Raw genomic sequence first — 14602 nt, forward strand, 5'->3', positions numbered from 1 at the left:
CATTGTATGAGGTATAGGGTCTGGAAAATATTGATTAAGCCTTAGCTTTCATGGTAACGTTGATGGCGATTTAGGTGGTGGAGCAACCAACTTCCATTGTTCAAATTTCTATAACTTTGTCGTTGAATGTGCTATTTTTTATAATTGGGCTAAAGCTTGTCATTGAGCTCACAAACACACACACACACACACGACACACACACACACACACACACGGACATACTGACGAGTCACTGAGCTTGGGGGAAGTGCAGTCACTACCGCCATTTCCCAGAATACTCTGGTTACAAGCGACGCCACAACAATGGTGCTGCCTTTCTCACCGTACTCAACGCGGCATTTCCTGAAGAGGAACTTTCTCCTCCCTATAGATGCCAACCGATGGAGATTGTCCCTGCTCTATCCTTTTCAAGCAAGAAAGTAGCACATACCGTTTTTAAAGTCTTTGGTATGACTTGAACCGGTCCAAACCTGGGTGTTTTTTTTAGGAGACAGCATCTTCTTACTGGATGGCCTTTGGCTCCCTATGGGAGCTCATCCGCCTTTTGCCGGGTGTTTTTTTGGTCCTGGCAGTGTGTCACAGTCATCCTCCCCAATAGCAAAGCCAGTGAGGGGTGCCGATCTAGTCACCGACAACCCGACCATGCACCCAATTCTTGCACTGAAAGTTTTGTCATTACTCTAAACTATTCTAGCCTAATTATTATGTGGCTAATTTGCATATTATTATGACGTCACATATGGCAAAACGGTATTTTTCTAAATGTGTAACATTTTTATCTTTTTATCCAGAGCAGCAACGAAGGCTGGAAAGGGTGGAAATGCGAATGGTTCGGTGGATGTGCGGAGTATCGTTGAGAGAGAGGAAGACAAATGATGAATTGCGAAAGATGATGAGAATAGAGCCTGTGATTGATGCTGTGAAGAGGAACAGGTTGAGATGGTTTGGTCATGTGTTGAGGAAGGATGAAAGTGACTGGTTGAGAAGAGTGATGGAAATGAATGTAGAAGGAAGTAGAGGATGGGGAAGACCGAGAAAGACTTGGCTAAAGATGGTGGAAGAAGAAATGCGGGCAAGGGGGTTAACAAGGAGAGATGCAGAAAATAGGGCAAAATGGAGAAGATTGTCATGGGGACCGCAAGGCTAACCCCCGCTCTAGCAGGGAAAATGGCCTTAAAATGCATGTTGTATTTAAGCATGAATGACTGTCCGACCACTGACGTATGACCTAGTTGTTACTATAGTCTCCTGCACAAGGGTCAAATGCTTTTTAGAATTACTATGGCAGCCGTACCTCATGTTTGACTCACGTATGAAGGTCACAACTCGGGTAGGATCTGGCTCTCTAAAATATATTATTTAGGGTTCATAACTCTGATAGAATTCTAATGCATCTTTTACTTTTTCTCTTTCCAGGTAAATGAGTAATATAATTCAGCAGCCATGGACTCCAGACTACTAAAGCTGTTGAAACCAAAGAGGCGGAAAGTTATTGTAGACCGAGGAAAGTGCATCATCTGCCAAAAGGATGAACATAAACTGAGGCAGAGCTTGATCCAAGGACTTAAATCATTCCTTGTTGGTCTCAAAATAAGAAATGATGCAGAAATATGCATTCAGTATGATCAATTGGAATTGTTGACACAAGTCAAAAATAATAACGAACTTGAATTAATCGAGCCGCAACCTCATATACTGGGGCATAAGAACTGCTATTCGTCATTTCTGTCAACAACAAATTTGATGGTTGTGCAGTTGCCTGGCGAACCAGAAGCTGCATTGTCATCGACGAGTCAAAGACTACCTCGAGAATAATCTGACTTTAAAACATTGTGCTTGTTCTGTGGCTTAAAGTCTTACAAAAAAGATAGGACTTTGGTGAAGGTAGAAACTTTCGAATTCGGAAAGACTCTTAAGAGAAGAACCAGAGGGAGAAAAATGATACTGAATTAAAATGGAGAATCGGTGGCGACTTCAGCAAGCTGATTGCATTAGAGGCAAGGTACCATAAAGCTTGTCACAGTAAATAGTCCAAGCCAGCAAGTCAGACTGCAGCAATCGGTTCAGCACATGATGCCGCATTCGAAGAACTTGTCTCTCGCATAGAACCTGAACTTGCAAAGGGCAAAGCCTTTGACATGAACTACTTGCTGAATCGTTACCATGAACTTCCAAAACAATACATGCCACAGGACGAAGCCGAACTCTACAAGCGCCAAGGTGTTAAGCATAAGTAAGCGACAAGGTGCAGCAACATCTTACGAGTTCAAAATCTTGTGCACCAAAATAAACCAAATTTGGTTTGGGCAAAGTCCATCGAAATACAGGATGTAATCAACAAAGTGGCAGAATTGAAAGAAATTCTGACTCCCACACAGGTTGCAGCAGGTATCCATGTGAACTCTGCATTAATATTGCGTACAGCTCTTAAGTCACATGAAGGAATATGCCACCAGCCTCTCCATCCTCATGATATCTCAGCTGAAAATGCAGAGAAGCTGTTAGATGATGAAGTGTATACATTTCTATATTAGATCCTTTCACAAATAAAGAAAGGAAGGGTCGTTGGAAACTATCAACAAAGATGACATAAAACAGACTGATTTAAAAAATTGCATCGGCATATTCTATCCATTGCCCAGGCCGTTGTAGAACACCTAAAAGTGTTGGACTTGGGTTCAGTCTACAACTCTACATCAAACGACGCAATCAGAAGATGTGGTTAAACTACTCGATAAACAAAGTCACTGCATTGGCTACGATGAAGTCTGCAGAATCCATACCTTTTGGGCCAATCAGCACCTTGACAGTGAACTGCATATTCCTGGTTCCAAGGTTTTTTGACCTCTATTCCAAGGATTTTGACCTCTCTGCCATGGACCCTTCCAAACGTGATTCTCTGTGGTGTTAAAAAATACTTCTTGTGTGCCTCATTTAACACAAACACAGATGAACCAGTCAGCTTCATGACAGCACAGCTCATCTGCTTCAACTGGTGACATCCATTACACATGAGAGCAGGTTGAAGCAATCATATTTTTGCCAGTTCTTCCAATTTTATAGGCTTTATTTATGTAATTGTATACTGCCTGTGGCTGCTTGGCTGCATCATTTTCTGGGGGTGCGCCCCTGATACAGTGTCCCCTTGCCAGCTAGCTGGTACTCATTTTGCCGACCTCGGAAGGATGACAGGCTGAGTCGACCCACCTGGTGTTAATTCAACGGCATGGCGAGGGCTTGAACTCAAGATCCTCGGATCTTAAACCAGCCATCTTGACCGTTAAGCCAACACCAGGTTATTTTGTGGCAATGACCGAGGAGAGAAAATCCATCCATCTGCCTCAATGCAAAAATGTGAGGATTCACATTCCTTACTTTAAGACATCGATGGTGCTTGTGGATCAGCATTTCCCTCTGTGGGAATGTTTACATCATACCATTGCTGAAGATGTATCTGCCAGTGGAAGTTATGAAAATGTAGACACGTCCCAGTTTGAGCATTTCAAAAAGCGTAGAGAAGTGTGCACAATCCAATTTGATATTCTGGTTCAACTACACATGGTATTAAAGTATTGCAACAGGACTCATGTGGTGGAATATAATCCTATTTATACCTAAAAATACGACTACTACTACTACTACTACTACTACAAGTAGTCAAATTTTCTCACCTTGTTATTGGCCCAATTTTTTCACGAACCTGCTGGCAATTGGCCTGACATTCAACTGAAGTTGGCAGGAATTTGGAATGTGTTTCAGACTGCACACCGACTCTTCTCGACAGACATCGTGAGATTTTTAATTTCCTAGATCCAACTTAACGTCCATCCGAGGTAGAGCACACCCTGTGATGAAACGTCCTGCCTGTAAAGACACCAATCCGGCAGCTTATAGTCTGGTCGGGAATCAAACCCAGCCTATACAATTCCAAGGAAAGTGCGTTACTTTTTAAACATAATGTCGGACATATTTTAGAGGGTATAGCTCCAATATTTGGGTCCATATATTTGTTACATACATACATACATACGTGGGTGGAGTGGACAGGGGGTGGTGTGAGGGGGCTGGTGGGTAGAAAAATAATATTGAGAAAAGGAAGAGAAGGAAGAATGGAAAAAAAGAAAAAGAGGTAGTGGGACTTTTGAAAAGTGGTGAAGAAGTTGTGGGAGAGATTTGAAAATACCACAATATTTGCATAGGCATTAAATAGATTTTGGTGCTCCCTCCCTCTCACCCTACCCCCACAGTTATCTGCAGGACACATGCAGTCCACCAAGCAACCCACTCCAAGTGAAGCTGCCGAAATCCAGAACCACTGGACTCATTTATTCCTCGCTTTTCCCACCTGTGGAATCACCTTCCATTTTCTCTTCAATCTCATTCTTCTCTCCTGATCTTCAAGATATCTGTTCACCACCATCTCAGGTGAAAGACACCCGCCCACCCCTCCCCCCCCCCCCCCATTCAAAGCCATGAACTTTTTTACACCCGTTAAACCACCCACCCCTCTCAAAATTTTGCTTATGTATCCATCTTGCCCATCACTTGCATGCTCTGTTAACACTCATTGTTAGCTGCATCCCTTATTTGTCCATCTCCGTCTACCTTCTCACTTCACCCTGCTATTGGTGTTTCCCCTTCTCCTGCTGTTCCCTTTGTTATGATGTGCCCTGATCTGTTCTGTCATAGAGCTTCCACAAGCCTAGACCATGTATGAAAAAGGGAAAACAGCTGGACAAGAATGTGAAATTACAATAATATTTACTTCCACCACCGATGGTGGATGGAGGTTATGTTTTCACCCCTGTCTGTTTGTCTGTGAATAAGATATCTCAAAACGTTGTGGACAGATTCAAACAAAATTTGGCAAAGAGGTTGTGTATGTGACAAGGGCGAAATGATTACATTTTGGTGAAGATCTGGATTCGGATCCGGCTAGTAGAATTTTTTAAGTGAGTCTTCACCATTGAGAGATGGGGCCAAAACCGACATATAGCAGGATATCTCAAAAAGTTATGGACGGATTTGGACGAAACTTGGTGGACCGGTTGGGTGTGTGACAAGGACGAATCTATTAGCTTTTGGTGAAGATCTGAATATGGATTCGGATAAGATCATTATTTAATTTTTAAGCGATTCTTTACCATTGAGAGATCGGGCTAAAACCGATATATAACATGAAATATAAAGAAGTTATGGACGAGTTATGACTAAACTTGGTGGACAACTTGGTTAGGTGAGATACAAAACCTAAAGTGTTCAGCCTGGCATTGTATGTGCTCTACTGAGTGCCGTTCTAGTTCCTTATGTCATTGTCTTGCAAGCATACATATGAAAAATCCACAAAGAGCCTCAGATCGCCATTATAAAAAAAGAAAAACGTTCAAAGAGTTCCAAAATAAACGGTCTTAACAAAACTAAGAAAGCTCAGCTATCAAAATGAGGCGCACAAAGACCCATGCACAATGTCACCAGTTTGTGGCTAAACCAAGACAACTTGAACAATGTCTATTCAAGCTGCACGGAATGAATGACCACCCAGTTGAACAGCAAGTTGTTGAAATTTTAATGCTCTGGGTTTGGGTGAAGACTATTTCTGTCTCAATGTAGTTTCACACGAGCTTGAATGTTGCTTTAATACCCTCCGCATCTGAATCATTACTCTTTCATGTTCTTCTTGATTTGCATTTGTGAATCGAGGTTTGTTGGGGGATTTCAAAAGCCTTGATTTCTACATCCAAAAAGTTGCAGGTGCTGATAAGCTACATAATTCCATGCCGTTTCATGCCATTCATTTGTAGTGCATCCACCTGTCCTCCCCTACCTTGCCTTCCCCAAAACGGTGGAACAATCATTCAGACATTTCCGCCACTGTAATACAAAGATGATCCAATTCAGTGCTATTAAAAAACAATTCAGTTCTGCACTTTATCTCGCTTGAATGAAGTCTACTCGTGCATCGTACATTCACGTAGGCACACACACCGAAAGATTTATTTATTCCTTTAGAAGTTTACTTATCTAACCATATGCACAATTTACTTACATTTTCTTTCTATTTTAAATGTCACCCATTAGCTTTTCAAAAAGTTTGACTGAAATACTGAGTGCGGCATCCTTTCCATTGACTTATACCATTCATGGTCTTTAAATAATTCTCTTCTACATTTGCGTTGGCTTTTCCAAGGTAGGATTTTTGAAAGCAGAGTAAGTGCTTGAGATGCATTAGTATTCCAACTCCACGAATGAACTCGGCATGACAAAGGTATTTTGCCCCGATGGTCAATAGCAAAAAATTGCGGTGGCCATCTGGATGAGAGAAGATCAAATTCTACTTTTGTGCTGATGCCGGGGTGCTAATGGGCAAAAAAGGTGGTCATAACAAAGAGACCCCGGTGCAATGATAATGGACTCCATGAAAGCCCTTTTGACAAGTTGAATAGATTTCAAGGTAAGCTTTAGTGTTCCGGTACCCAAGAAGAAAACAATCCTTTTGTGATCGGATTCTTTGGGGCTTTTAGAGCTGAGACAGGGACACATTGGTGAAACAATGGAGTCTGGCCTTCCATTCAGCAAAGCTCCATTCACTGCAAACGTGCAAATAATAACCCAACTGTGCCTTCATCCTTCAGGACCTTGGCGTTACCACGAAGCAAAGAGGTGTTCAAACAGCTTCTATTCACAGGACACAAGGTATGATCAAGGGTCCATATTTTAAATGCCTTCACAAATATACCTCTATCGTTGTTCCGAGTGCAGACAATGCAGTGATTTCAAATTTTAATTTACAGTACACTATTACTTTTATACTATTGTATATCTCCTACTGTAATAGCTGATTTTTTATGGGGAACGGTGAAGGGGTTGTAAAGTTTTTCATTTTTCACCGAAATATTTTTTCAGCATAGTCCACAGGGGAATGCTGTCTGGAACAGTGCTTGTTTGTCCGTCCGGTGTATGTATGTAATATGTATGTGGGGAAAACCCTCTGTGGAAAAACTGGACAAGGACAAGCTGAGTTTCACTTCATAGGCAGAGGAGGAATAAAGTGAGGTTTATTTTCAATACAAAGTAAAGGCTCATGTAAGAGCGAGGTGATTGAGAGCAAAAGGGATATGAACTGTCACAATAAGCACAATAAGCAAGGGAATGAAAGAACAAGAAAAGAGGAGAGAGAGATTAAACGGAAGGAAACAGTAATCTGCAAGCAAGAGGGTTTGGTTAGGTATAGGGTTCATGTGGGTAGAAAAGTTTGCAGATAGGGATGGAGGATAACATGGGATGGTAGTAAAACATTTTTGAATGTAAACCTTTTTGTCTTTCTCTCACATCACCATTCAACTTTGTTAAAAATTTTAACACCAGCCTTCTTAGTAAAACATTTCATATACAGCATACAGCACAGCTGTACACCATCGGTCTTGTTTCTTTTTGTGAATGTGATTTCCTTTTTTTTCACCAGTCCCTGTGATGTAATGGTTAGAGCGCCTGCTCTGAGTGTGGGACGCAGGGTTCGAACCCATACCGAATCATACAAAAGACTTTAAAAATGCTTCCTTGCTTGAATTTAAAGTATTTGAAGGATCGAGTATGGAGAAACAGTTAGCATCCAAGGGAAGTAGGAAATCCGCTTTGATTGCCCTACTGAGCGCAGAGAGGAAAGCGGTCCTGAAGGTGACGTCGTTGGTACCCAGAGTGCTCTGGGAAGTACCATCACTTTCCCCAATCTCAGCAGCATCACTTCCAAAGTCTGGTGTTGTCTCATGTATTTGTCTGCATGGGTGCGTGAATTGTGTCCCAGCTCCTCCAGGAGCCTTAGAGCCTGTATTAAAAAACCTCATTCAATATGACATTAACATACAATCCCACACACATTTACATACATCACTTTTTTACATTTCCACTTAATATTTTTGTTTTGTTGCACTTTCAATAATAGCTATTCAACAAGTGGAACATGTCTTTCAATCTTGACAAATCCCACTCTCTTACTTTGTCTCTCCGAAAAGACAGACTGGACAACCCTCTCATCTACTTTCTCAACAATCCTCTCCAATAAGTTCTGTCACTCAAGCTTTTGGGTCTCACTATTTGCCATGATCTTTCCTGGGAAAACCACATTTCCAAGCTGGCCTCCAAAGCCAGTTGCCGACTGGGCATCTTCCGTCATGCGAGGTCCTTCCTTGACACACCTGAGCTCCTCACCACATACAAGGCTTTCATCCGCAGCTCAATGGAGTACTGCTCTCCCCTCTGGGCTGGTGCCCCTGCCTCACCCCAAGCTCGGCTTCACGCAGTTGAAACCAAAGCTTTCAGAATCATTGGAATCTCCCGCGATTAAGCTAACTCTGAGGGCCTTTCACTCACTCACCACAGGCAGGGTAGTGGTTTTTCTGTCTTCTATCGACTCCTCTCCGGCCTAGCTCCCCCAGCTCTGTCTGTGCTCTGTCCCCCAAATATTCCTACAGGCTGCACAAGATCTGCCAGCAACTCTCTTATGGTGAAACTGCCAAAATCAAGACTCTCTGCTCACCTTCACTCTTTAATTTATCTTTTCTCCCACCTCTGGAACAAACTCCCTCACTCTCTTCAATCCCACTCCTCCCTCCAGGTCTTTAAAACATCTGTCCACCACCATCTCTTATCTTCAGAATCGATCTTGTATGCAAAAAAAAAAAAAAAAAATTCTCAAAACATAACCTCTGCAATCTAGGCAACAATAGTATTTGGACAGAAAGTTAAAAATTTACAGCATTGGGACAGATATTACTATCACATGTAGTACAGGCATTATATCCCATGGCCTCAAACAAATTGCAACAAAAGCTCTCTCACTTGCATCATACCTAGAAAAGGTATCCTCCGTGATATATAAAAAAAATCTTAAGAAATCCTGCAAGGGGAAAGTCCTGAAATCAATATATTTTTTATATTTTGGGATTGTGGGAAAGCATATATAGGCACCTGATTGGGGGAACGCATATGAACGAACTGTCAGACACATGGGAGAGGAACCATTCACCATGCTTCAAGAGATGCCATCAACTCGTTGTGGAGTCTGCTACGGTCACCAACAGTGTGCTGGTCAGCAATGACACTGACCTCCTCGTCCTACTGTGCTACCTTGCAAGCTTAGAGTCTCATGACCTGTTCTTCCTCCCAGAGTCGAAGAAGAACATAAAGAACCGTCACATCTGGAACATCAAGGTGGTCAAAGAACAGCTTGGCCCAGATATATGCAAGTGCTTCTACTTTCTCCATGCCTTCCTTGGATGTGACACAACATCTCGCCTCTACCGGATCGGAAAAGGGGCTTCCCTCAATACATTCTAGACATGCAATCACTTCCGTGAGCAAGCCAAGGTGTTTGATGCACAGTCAGTTTATACCGATGATGTTGTAGCTGTAGGAGAGAAAGCATTGGGGAACATCTACAATTGGAAACCCAGCGAAAAGCTAGACTCTCACAAGTCACACGCGTTTCTATGAGAAGGTGGCTTCCAGCACATTCAACCATATAACTTACCACCGACACCAGCAGCAGCAAAGTACCGCAGTCTTTGTGTACTTTCAGGTTAAAGAGTGGAAGTGATCTGGGGATGGACTCCTTCCAAAAGAGCTAGTGGGGATGGCGGTAGAGCAAAGACGGGCTTGTCACCCTCCAGACAAACCTAGCTCCTGCTCCTGAGGAGCCGCTGCCGGCCATCAGGTGCAACTGCCAGACCGACTGCAGCAGCTTGAGGTACACCTGCAAGAAGCACAACATTGAGTATACTCTTGCTTGTGGAAACTGCAGGGGATCTGGTTGTACAAAGACAACACAGCTGGCATTTGATGAAGATGAAGATGATGACATTGTTGGCTTCTGACTGAATCTTGTACATTGACACTGCTTCCACCTAGTTTTTTCATAAGTCGTCCACAACCTTTTGAAATATCATGCGATGTATCGTTTTTGGCCCTATCACTCAATGGTGAAGAATCACTTTCAATTTTTAAAAATTCTCGTGTCGATTTGAATCTTTACCAAAATTGAATCAATCCTTCCTTGTTACACAACCAACCTATCCACCAATTATTGTCAGAATTTGTCCACAACGTTTTGAGATGTCTTGTTACAAATAGAAGATTTACGTTCCAACAGGACAATGACCCCAAGCATACAGCCAAAGCTGGGATAGAATTATGAGGAGGCATAGATCTGGGAAGGGTATAAAACAGTTTCTAGAGTGTTGAAAGTTTCCAAGAGCACAGTGAGCTCCATCATTAGGAAAAGGAAAGAAAATGGAACTACCCAGACTCCTAGATTTGGCCGTCCGACCAAACTGAGCAACTGGGCAAGAAGGACCTGGGTCAGTGAGGTGACCAGGAACTCAATGACCATTCTGACAGAACTACAGAGTTCCTTAGGTGAGATGGGAGAACTTCCCAGAAGGACAACAGTCTCTGCAGCCCTTCACAAATGTAGGCTTTATGGGAGAGTGGTCAGATGGAAGCTACTCCTGAGAAAAAGGCACATGACAGCACACTTGGACTTTGCAAAAATAACCTGTGGAAAGACTTGAACATTGCTGTTCAACGATGCTCCCCAACCAACTTGACAGAGCTTGAACAAATCTGCAAGGAATAATGGGAGAAACTCCCAAAATCCAGATGTGTAAAGCTGATGTCTATCATCCCCAAGATGTCTTACTTACTTACTGCGTCGAGCTTGCTCGGCATTCCATGACACGTTTCTTCCATTCATCTCTGTCACTCATGGCATTAGGTAGTTCGTTAACCAGACACCCAGTATCATTTGTAAGCTGATCGATATATGTTTTCGCAGGTCTCCCTGGTGCCTGTTTGCCGTGAGTTGGTAACCAAAGTAAAACATCGCTTGCGAGCTCATCTTTGTTTCTCCAGCAGTGCCCAGCGAATCTTAATCTACGTTGACGTATGGTTACACTGATTGGTGGGATTTTTGCATACAATTCATATTTTGTGGGGTGCTCTTTCTGTGAGATGTTAAGGGCTGCTCTGAGCATGCGAGTGTATGCACCATCCAGGGCCTTTTCTAGTGATGATGTCAAGGTCCATGTAATTGCCCCATATACAAGAACTGATTCAACAGCTGCTCTAAAGAAGTTTCGTTTCAGCTCTATTGGAAGCGCAGATTTCCAAATCAATGTCTATCAAATCAATGATGATAGACCAAGATGTCTATCATCCCTAAACATCCCCAAGAAGACTCAAAGCTGTTATCGCTGCCAAAGGCACTTATACGAAGTATTGACTCAGGCGGTTTAATACTTGTGCAAATTAGATATTTCTGTATTTTTTTTTTTTTTGTTATTTTGTTTAAAAAAATGTGCACTTTGACATTATGGGGTATTATTTGTAGATCAGTGAAAAAAATCTCGATTTAATCAATTTTAAATTCAGCCTGCAACATAACAACAACAAACAACAACAGGCATTTTAAGGCCATTTTCCCTGCTAGAGCAGGGGTTAGCCTTGCGGGCCCCATGACAATCTTCTCCATTTTGCCCTATTTTCTGCATCTCTCCTTGTTAAACCCCTTGCCCGCATTTCCTCTTCCACCATCTTTAGCCAAGTCTTTCTCGATCTTCCCCGTCCTCTACTTCCTTCTACATTCATTTCCATCACTCTTCTCAACCAGTCACTTTCATCCTTCCTCAACACATGACCAAACCATCTCAACCTGTTTCTCTTCACAGCATCAATCACAGGCTCTATTCCCATCATATTTCGCAATTCATCATTTGTCTTCATCTCTCTCAACGATATTCCACACATCCAGCAAACCATTCGCATTTCCTCCCTTTCCAGTCTTCGTTGCTGCTCTACATTCATGACCCATGTCTCGCTCCCATAAATCATAACACTTCTCACACATGCAGCATACACCTTTCTCTTCAGCTTCAACGACACTCCCCTCCTCGTCAGTACGCCACTCAGTTCCCAAAACTTCTTCCATGCACATCTCACTCTAGCAACCGTTGCTGAGTCTGATCCACCTTCTCCAACCAGGCTGCAACATAACAAAATGTGAAAAAAGTCAAGGGGTGTGAATACTTTCTGAAGCCGTCCACCTTCGGTAGAGTAGGTAATGAAACAATTGGAAATTTTGTACATTTACAGATGATTTACCAATGAAGTGTCTTGCAGCTAGTTTTTTGTTTGGAGCGTTTTGCCCACCGACTGCCTTCGCTTCATTGACACATAGATACACGAGAAGAGGCTTTGGGACAGGATAGCTCCTGTTCCCGGAGTGCCCGGGAAGGTCCCAGGACCCCGACATCTCATTTCCCAGGCTTACCCCCCGACGGGGAAAACCGGACCACTTTGTGCAACACATTCCTGAGGCGCAGGAGGCATGAAAAGCCGACCGGGAAAGAGCTGTGGACCCCACTTGGGAAAAACGGCCCGGGGTCCGCGTAATGTCCCTTTAATGTCAAGTCTCATGTAGCATTGCTGCCAAAAAGGAGTGCCAAGCGATTTTTTGCTACCTTTAAGTCAGGAATGCTACTCTTTCAAGGAAATGAACTTTCAGGACGGCATCCTCTTCCAAAAAAGCAGTGTTTTGGCCACATTAAAAACTAGCTGGGGAGGGTGAACCTAAACAAGGGCCTGAAAGTTAGACAGCCTAGACTTCATCATGAAAAATGCTCTTTCACTTCACCATATAAATTCAACGACTTATCCCTCACCTTCCTGCTCTTTTACTTCATGTGAGGGCTATTCGAGGTTGGTGTAAGCCTTTTATTCAACAAATTCAAAAGGTACCAGTAAGTTCATGAAACCTCACCTATTTCCTAAAATATTCTTCAGAGCTATTTGTACATATTTATTTATACCATGTTACACCTGGAATCCATCAGCGGTGAAATCTTTTTGATTAATAAAATCCCATTTCTATACATGCATTTTCATGTCTTCATCATTCACAAACTTAATGTCACAAGATGTTCTTTGAGTGGTCCAAAGAGATGACAATCTCAAAGTGATAAGTCTGGACTAGATGATGATTTAAAACTTCCCAACCAATCTATGCTCGAGTAGCATGATCATATTTGACATACGAGGGCAAACTTTATGATGTTGCAATGTCGCACCCGGATAGAGCAATACCTGGTCGATCATCTGCGTTTTGCTTGTCTCTCTTCATTGTGTGGCAAATCATTGTAATACTGTACATTGATAGTTTTTCCATTTTCCAAAAAAGTCCACATGGATGGAACCCAAGCATAACTAAGTCACAATATTATTATTGCATTGAATTCTGGTATTTTGTAAGGTTCGGATCAACTTTAGTTGTTTTTTCCATTTAACTGGACAAGATGACCAAGCAATGGTGATATTTTCTCACTGGAAAAGGTAAAAATACAAACTTCAGAATACCAGATTTTGTTTAAACAATGAGGATAAGTCTCGCACTGTGTTTTTATTCATCAATACCGAATCCTAAGAGGTAGAGGTTAAGGTTGAACTTGATTGGAATTGTGAACCGAGTGAAAATGGACAAGTGCGTCAAATGAAATAAGTACAGCATACATCAGTGTGCATCAGTTAAAAAAAAAAAATCTGTATTGGATGCATCTCCACGATTCCCTTAAATCCTACTAATTTCTGTTGAGAGGCCACGGCCAAAAGCAAAGTGTCATGACAATGCTTTGCAATAATGAGGAATCATTCGCGAGATGCCCCAGGGAGCAAATTGCCGAGTCCAGTCTGTAAACTGTTGAGTCAATAGGCCATGGGCACAGAGCCTTCGCTGTGGGTCACAGTGAAGTGGCCGCAAAGCCCCTAGATCAGGGGTTCTTAACCAGGGGTGCTCGCACCCTTAGGGGGTGCGAGACAGGTCTGTTAGGGGTGCGAGTATGTTGTACTCAAACATGGTTGATCTTTTGGATGTGGAGAAAAATTATATTTATTTTGTCACTTTTATGATGCAATTGACCACATAAATAAATATTATGCTCTGAAACAAGAGCTGATGTAATAGAGTGGGTATATTACGTTTTGTAGCGTGCATAGGAGAACGAGAGATAAGAGGCGAATACATGTATGTGCTTGTCGGCGATGGGGCGGAGTTATCGTGGTGGCGGATTCATGTATAAATAGTCGGCAAAAAGGTATTGTAGTCATTTCCTGTAGTTCTAGCGTGGGATGTAGACTGACCTGCGAGTAGGAGTGTTGACGTGCACTGTAGTGAGATCTCCTATGACTGTTTCTAAGTACAGTCATGTGAAAAAGTAAGTACACCCCATGTAAAGTTTTGACTTTTTCAACATACAGCTATTTGATCTTCATTTCAACAATATTGATAGATAAAGGTGATATAATATAACAAATATCATGAAAAATTTACATTTTGTCGTCCATTGTATAATTTAAATAAACATAAATGCAAATTTCGCATGTGGAAAAAGTAAGTACACCCCTACATTTATCACTACTTCAAATACCTAAAATTAGAATCGGGTGCACCAGCTCAGGTGCAAATGAGTAGAACATCGTTATAGAGGATCTTGGAGGAACCTGTCTTATTTAAACCTCAGACATTTAGTTTGGTTTGCTCTTTGTTGTTGAAGTGTG

This window comes from Myxine glutinosa, chromosome 1 (assembly GCF_964187855.1).
Source record: "Myxine glutinosa chromosome 1, kmMyxGlut1.1, whole genome shotgun sequence".
Classification (NCBI taxonomy): Eukaryota; Metazoa; Chordata; class Myxini; order Myxiniformes; family Myxinidae; genus Myxine; species Myxine glutinosa.